Source organism: Equus caballus, chromosome 15 (genome assembly GCF_041296265.1).
Source record: "Equus caballus isolate H_3958 breed thoroughbred chromosome 15, TB-T2T, whole genome shotgun sequence".
Lineage (NCBI taxonomy): Eukaryota > Metazoa > Chordata > Mammalia > Perissodactyla > Equidae > Equus > Equus caballus.
In genome coordinates, this window is record NC_091698.1 from 42,286,579 (window position 1) to 42,294,464 (window position 7,886).

Sequence of the window (7,886 nt, forward strand, 5' to 3'; positions counted from 1 at the left end):
CTATCAAGATTGAAAAATATTTTTAACAGGTTATATAGTGCAACTTCTTACTTTCAAACGGGGGTAATATGTGACCCAACTAAGGAGATTCTCATAGCCACAGGTAGAAGTAGAGTACAGAACTTCTCTCTAGGACTAGTGTTTTTCTATTTCTAGCAAATTCCTTGTCTTAATTGCTTGATTCAAATAATTAATAAGAATATGTATCTCATTGTAAAACCTAACCCATAAATTCTTTCCTTCTGGTGGGTCAGTAAGCATTGAAACCATAAGCTACCACCTATTGCTCAGCCAGACCTGAGGACTATAATATTTAATAAAGCCTTATAAACATCAAATCTGGTTATACTCAGAATAATAGCAACTATTTAGGTAATTCACCAAATGTGCACAGCTAAAGTCTTCAGGAGCAGCCCAATAAATATAACATGGACTGAAGTGCTCAACTGCCAGTCTTGCCCATAATTCTCTTTTTTCAGTGTTTAGGAACTTGAGCTGCTGACAAATATTTGTTAGCATTACTCAAACCTGTTTGAAAACATGTTACACCATTTTTGATTATGGGCATGTGTTCATGCCAGATGACAAGAATCTGTTTGCGACCTGTTATGTTAGTTTTGAGCCTCTTGGGAGACCATGATAATAAAAGTGATTGCAGGCTTAACCTCCACAGTCTGTGTGATTCTCCCTTTATTCTTAGGTTTGACGTTCTGGTTACCACCACATCTCAAGCAAACATTATCTTTTCTTCTTTTATATGCAAAGTTATTATTTAAACCTACTTGGCTCTGTGCAATACTTCCTCCCTATCAGTGAAAAAAAAACCACGTCACCTGACAAACCTCTCCCCCGTGCCAGCATTTACCACAATAATTTTTACTAAGTAGGCGTGCCATATTGTGCTGTGGATGAATGCTTTTAGATGACTCATTGAGTAAATCTGCTTGACAGTGCCTTTTGTCCCATATCTTTGCAGAGGTGTCATGACTCAAAATGTTCATCTCTCTATGATTTTCTGTAAGGCACAGCCTAATGGGACTAGGCTGTTCTCTAGTAAAGGCTGCCAAACTGGGAGTTCCTGCTCTGTGTGACTTATTTTCTCAAGGCATTCTGGGAACTTCCAATCAGCTACCTAACACTGTGGAAAAGACTCAAGGACACCTAGAAAAGATGCTGACTTGAGCACAGATTTTTACCCTGTCACACACAGTCTTTTCCATTACACAGCTGAAATTTATGGAAATGTATATGCATGTGTGTGTATACCTAGATATGTATATGTGTGTACATATAGATATATACAGTCTTTGCTGATAGGATGGGCTTCTTTAGCAATGAAAACTCAGAAAGGGTGCTAATTGAAGGGCACAAAATGGGATAGTTTTGATGAGTTCTTGTGCAGTGATATTGAGGAAATATGAAGGTTGACTTACAAATCTCTAACCAAAGAAGTTGTACACAGTTGTAGACAATAATCAGAGGAAATCCTGGCAGAATACCACTCAGACACTGTAATTTGGAGTACTGCCCAAGGGAACACAGAGAGAGTACCCAACTTATCATCAACTTGGCTAAGATTAAATATTATTCAGAAAAAAATGACCTGGAATGCCAAAAGACATGCAAAAGAATACGAATAAACAAAAATGGCTCCAGTGGGGTGATTGTCCCTGATGTGGTTTTTAATTGAAGTCAAAGGTCAAACTGCTGCTTCAAAAATTGGAGAGACAGACAGTCAAATACAGAAAATTATAATTAATAAGAGTAGACACCTCCATGGGAACCAGTACTAGGGTAAAGATAAAACCCAAACTGTACTTGGCAAATTGCTAGAATTTAAATGTGGGCAATTTTGGGAGGTTAAAATTCCACGGGTGGTGCCCAGTCTTAGGGAGGCCCCCACACTTGATTTTATTTTACTATTTTATTTCATTGAAGTATATTTGGCATACAATATTATATTAGTTTCAGGCCTACAATATAGTGATTCAATATTTTTATACATTCCCAAATGATCACCATGATATGTCTAGTTACCAGACAGAGTTATTAGAATATTATTGGCTATATTCCCTATGTTGTACCTACATCCCCATGACATTTATCTTATGATTGGAAGTCTGCACCTCTTAACCCCCTTCACTTATTTCTCTCACTCCCCCCCACCCAACACTTTTATGAGTTTTACCTCCAGGAGTCCTACCAGGTTCTCACAGTGAAGACTGGAGAAAATCCCTTCCTGCTTCTGGCATGGGAAGGGGAGAAGTTGCCAATCTGAAATACTCCTAGAGAATTCTATTCTTCTTAATCAGGCCTACCCTCAGAAGAAACTATTTCACCAGAGCCTAGATGGCTGGGATTTTACCCAAGTCTCACCAACCTGGAGGAAGGGGAATCCCCACCTGCTGCCTGCTCCAGCCTTGTACATGGGGAAAGAAAAATACCATCTCCAGTCCCCACTGGCCTTCTATGTGGGGGGGACGGGTATACCCAACTCCAGCCCCTACAGCTCTCCCTGCCACAACTAAAGAGGGGAGAGGGGAATTGATAAGCACGTGTGAAGGTCACAGCCCACAGGCACAGGCTCACTAAAAGACTGAAATTAATTACAGGACTATATAATGCTTTTATTCCTCCTTCCCACCACATCAATAGAGTTCCTTTATAATAACAGGAGAATACCATGGTAAGAACTGTATATCTAAGACTTTACTTAAAACAAGTTTCCAGGAAACCCCAAGGACAATACAGGAGACAAAAACAGGGATACCAGAGGAAATTTTAGCCTCTGATACCTAAAGCCACAGAAAAGCTAAATAGAGCCAAGCCTTAGCCAGATAAAAATAAAACTCACACCAAAAGCCAATTTATCTCAGATCCTTTTACCCAGTACACCATGTCCAGCTTTCACCTAAAAATTACAAGGCATACTGAAAGACAAAAATCTCAGTTTGAAGAGACAAAGTGAGCATCAAAACCTGACACAGACAAGGCAGAACTGTTGGAATAATCAGACCAGGAATTTAAAGCAACTATGATTAATATACTAAGGAATGTAATGGAAAAAGCAGACAACATGCAGGAACAAATGGATAATGAAAGCAGACAAATGGAAACTCTAAGGAAGAATCAAAAGGAAATACTAGAAATCAAAAACATTGTAACAGAAACAAAAAATGCCTTTGGGCACATTAATAGCCTGGGTACAAATGAAAAGAATCAGTGAGCTTGAGGATCAGTCAATAGAAACTTCAAAAGCTAAAACACAAAGAGAAAAAAACACTAAAAATCAAAACAAAACAAAACATAATATCCAAGACCTATGGGAGAACTATGAAACATATAACATACGTATAATGGGAATACCACAAGGAGAAGAAAGAGAGAAAGGAGCAGAAGGAATATTTGAAGCAATGACTGAGAATTTCCCAAAACTAGTGGTAGGCACCAAACTACAGATCTGGGAAGCTCAGAGAACACAAGCAGGAGAAATGCCAAAAATCTACACTTGGATGTATTGTGTCCAAACTTCAGAAAATTAAAAGAAAAAAGAAAACGTTGAAAGAAACTAGAAAAAAAGACAAAAACAAAACACATTACCTATAGAGGAGCATAGAGAGAATTACATTGGACTTCTCTTCAGAAACTAAGGAAAAAGAGAGCGGATTGAAATACTTTAGTGTTGAGAGAAAAAACTAAACAAATTAAAATTCTGTATCCAGAGAAATTATCCTTAAAAAATGAAGGAAAAATAAAAAATTCCTCAGAAAAACAAAAGTTGAGGGAACTTGTCACCAGTAGACCTGCTTTGAAAGAAATATTAAAATAAATTCTCTAGAAAGAACTAAAATGATGCAAGTCAGAAACTTGGATCTACATAAAGAAAGGGAGAGCATTAGAAAAGAAATAAAGGTCAGATAAAATATGTATATTTTTTATTCTGAATTGATCTACCCACCACCTCTCTAGTTTAGTATACATAAAGAGAGTTCTACTATCATCAAGAGAAATGAAGGAGAGTGCACTCTACGCTTTTGTGGCATAAAGCAAGCCATAATAGATCTCCCTTAAATGAAGAATAAAGTGTCTGGGAACCTAAAAACAAAAACAAAACCTGAACCTACAAAATATTTTGCCAACCAAAAGAAAGAGATGAATATATCACCTGAGAGGGAGAAAAAGAACATATTTTTTACTCACAATAAAATCAATGGGAGGGGCTGGCCCAGTGGCATGGCGATTAAGTTCGCATGTTCCACTTCGGCGGCCCAGGGTTCACCGTTTCGGATCCCGGGTGCGGACCTAAGCACCTCTTATCATGCCATGCTGTGGCAGGCGTCCCATATGTAAGATAGAGAAAGATGGGCACAGATGTTAGCTCAGGGCCAATCCTCCTCAAAAAGCAAAAGAAAATTCAATGAAACATGTAGCCTATGAGATAATAAATAAAATGGAAGATAAAACATGGAAAGAATATGCTGAGAAGAAAGCAAAGAGAGAAGAGAAAGATATAAAATAACTTTGTGGTGTAAAGGAGGATTTTAGGTGAACTCCAGCTAAGTTAACAAAATCAAACATTATGCTAGCAGTGGCAAATGGAAATTAAGAAAAGAACAGCATGAGGGACAGTGAGGACAAATTATAGACTCTCCACGAGAAGATAGAGGAAAAGGAGAAAGGGAGAGAAAGGTCATCAAACTACAGCAGACGAGGGACAGACAACGGACACGAAATATCTGGTGATGGAGATTCCTAAGAAGAGACAAGGGCAACAGAAACAGAAGCAAACAACTATTCATATGCTTAAATAAGTGCTACCATCAATCAATAGATAAATAAAAATAAATGTTACGTTAATGGAAAAGTGATGGTTTAAAAACACAGGCACTAAATTCTTAAACACAGCATAGACTAAATCACTGCTAACTATCGTTATAAAAGAATGCCAAAGTAATTCTGTCATAGCAATATATTTTGTGCGTGAAATTAACAATAAATTAGGCCAAAGATCCTACATTATTAAAAAAGAAAAGCCTATAGGTGGAGAGATCATGGTCATGGGATGAGGAAATTTTGTTGAGTCATTTATCAGAGGAGTGATTTGCTAAATGATATTTCATCTTTAATTCCAAAATTAGATAAGTATAAGGCCCACAATTTTCAAACTCTTAAAATGAATTTCTGTTAGAATGGAAAGATAAATATATACCAGGAGTATAAATGCTCCCTGAGCGGACCGGGTGCTGCTGTAAAATAATAGGATTTAGTGGAAACTTCGCTAACTGGAGAGAGGATGTTCTATCTAACGGGATTAAATCCAATTTCTAAAAACATCAGTGGCCAAAGAAAACACATCTGTAACCAGATCACTCCCGGGGCCTCTCTAATCAAATACTCAAGACAGTAACAAAACAAAATCTGAATAGCAAACGACAGAAAACGAAGGCAAAAGGAAGTATACGCATTTTTTTAAAAAAAGTGTGTGTGTATAGAAAGAAACTCGTAAAAATAAATACAAATACTTTTATTTACATTATTAAAACTCTAAGAAAGCACAAATTCATTTAGGAAGCAATAATGAGAGTTCAGTTCTCTCACAGCTGAATATCTAGCACAGTACATTGAGCCAACATAATAATGACTGAACAAAGTCATGAGAGGTCCTCAGAGCCTGTTTGACTTGACTTTGAGAATAGAAGTCACTTACTTTGCTGCCATTGGATGAGCTCTCCTTTTCATTTTGTCATCATAGCTCTCCCTAATTTCTATCTTTTTCAAGAGACTTTCTCTTGATATATTACCTCCCTCTGATCTCTTGCATTTCTAAGACTTTTGCTTACCAGCATCCCTTCCACCTAATTTAGTGCTTAGCTTCCACTACCTGTTAATTTTTCAAGATTTGTTTTTCATCTCTGTTCAGATTTTGAATTTACTGAGGACAAGGGCCATGCCTTACACTTTCTCCTGATCTTCAACAATTTTGAGCATTAATTTTGAAATGAGCCCCAAATAAACAATCAGTTGATTGATTAGTGTGCTTGCATGTGACAAAGTTTCCATTTGGATTTAAAGGGAAAAATAAGCAAATGAAGACACACTTTTCTGCATTCTCTGCTCTAAGAACACTTTGAAAGGCAATGATTGAACCTTCACTCGCTCTGGGACACAGTTACTTGTGACTTCTTGATATGATCATGTTTCTGTGTCCCATAAAATATAATGCAGTGTGAAAATCCAAAATAGCCTTGGTTTATGGCTTCTCGGCCTTTTGGCTAAGATCAAGTGTAGTATCTGTTCTTATCAGCTTAATATCTGATTGGTCCTCTATCCAAGGACAATATATTAAATGGATTTTTGGAGCTGGGAGATGGAATAAGAGACTGCTCCGTCCACTCCATGCATAGAGCTGGTATTGCAGTACCTCCAGGAATGGTGCACCTCCACTGGGGGAATAAAAAAAAAATAGCCTTGGTTTGATGCACAAGAGTCAAATTTGAGATGAATTTTTCAGCTCTCCAGTAAATCTAATATATATATTTAGTGTGCAAGTAAACTTGGAAACCAGATTAAAGATCATGTGTTAATAAAATCAAATTAACTTATTTGTATCTTATCAGATGTTTCATAAGCTATCCAACAGTTATTTTTAATTTAATATAACTATTAGGCATTGCATGTTTCATGGAAATACTATAAACTGGCAAGTTTCTCCCACATCTTACCAAGTACATCTTGATAAATAGAGAAAGACTGGGAAGTTGGCTAATAAAATCCTCATACTTTAAAATGAGTAGCTGACAAGAGAGCCAAGTAGCGATGGCAATAACTATGTGAAATATTTTTTCTGGCTCTGCTTTAGATGGTGTAGTTCACTATTAAAGTAAAATTCTCTTTCTGGAGATTAGCTCGAAAAAAAAAGAAACCTGTGCTAAAGGGAATATTTAGTATTAGGACAAATGGTTTGCCTTTTGCTGGCAATTTATACCTACAGGCCTAAAAGAAAGAAAACAGTTCAAAAGATGCTGTCTTAAAAGGTAGACTATTGTCTTCAGCGGTATTTCAAGCTCTCCTGAGGCTACTGGAGATCTTCCAGGATCCAAGGTCAACTTGATGGCTTAGAGGGAAGTGATCTGAGGGTAATGATGGATGATCAAATTCAGGAGATTTCTTTGCATGTAAAGTTTAATTTCCACATATATTTTGGGTCTAGTGCTAATTTTCATGAGCTGCAGAGATGAAACATAAGGTAATACGAATGTATGATAATATACAAACTACTAGGATGCTATAGAGAGGTAATTTCTAAACTTTACTTAGAGTTATAAGGTTCTTAATTATATGAGGATGAGGCACCAAGAGATCTTTTTGTTGAAATGAATATGTATTTTTATATATGAATCAAATATACTAAAACTATACTGTTTGTTTTATAACATAAACTATATAAACTAAATAAACCAACAAAAATAAACTAAAAGTTAATTTTATTAACATGTTGGGTTTTTTCCCCCACTGACTTTTATAACATCTAGGCAGTTTCAAAAAACAGAGTTGAAGAGTTTCGGTTGTAATGAGTTAATGTTGGAACAGATGATCTGTAAGCTGTCTGTTCTTTCTCAATGGCGAACTATGTTTGCCACTAATAAATTAATCTATTTAGAACTTACGTTTCAGCATTTTCCTGTCTTCAAGTTTATTGTGATTTAGAACACAGACAGAAGGCTAAGAGTGAAAATTGAGAGAATGCTGTTAATGGTCAGAATCAGCCAATAAGAAGAAGATGACGGGTTCAGTTTGTGATACTGGAAGTAGACATTGAATGGTCTCCAAGTTTGATTATCCAGAAGTTAATGAGAGAGCCCATAAATCTGGGTGCAGAAGAAAGC

General features: G+C 36.6%; 1 non-coding gene across 1 annotated transcript; it reads left to right on the forward strand.

Annotated features, from left to right (window-relative positions):
- Positions 1-6,252: 6,252 nt before the first annotated feature.
- Positions 6,253-6,443, forward strand: LOC111768263 (U2 spliceosomal RNA). The gene has a single exon (XR_002800442.1). It is a non-coding gene; the product is annotated as a U2 spliceosomal RNA (small nuclear RNA).
- The last annotated feature ends 1,443 nt before the right edge of the window (positions 6,444-7,886 follow it).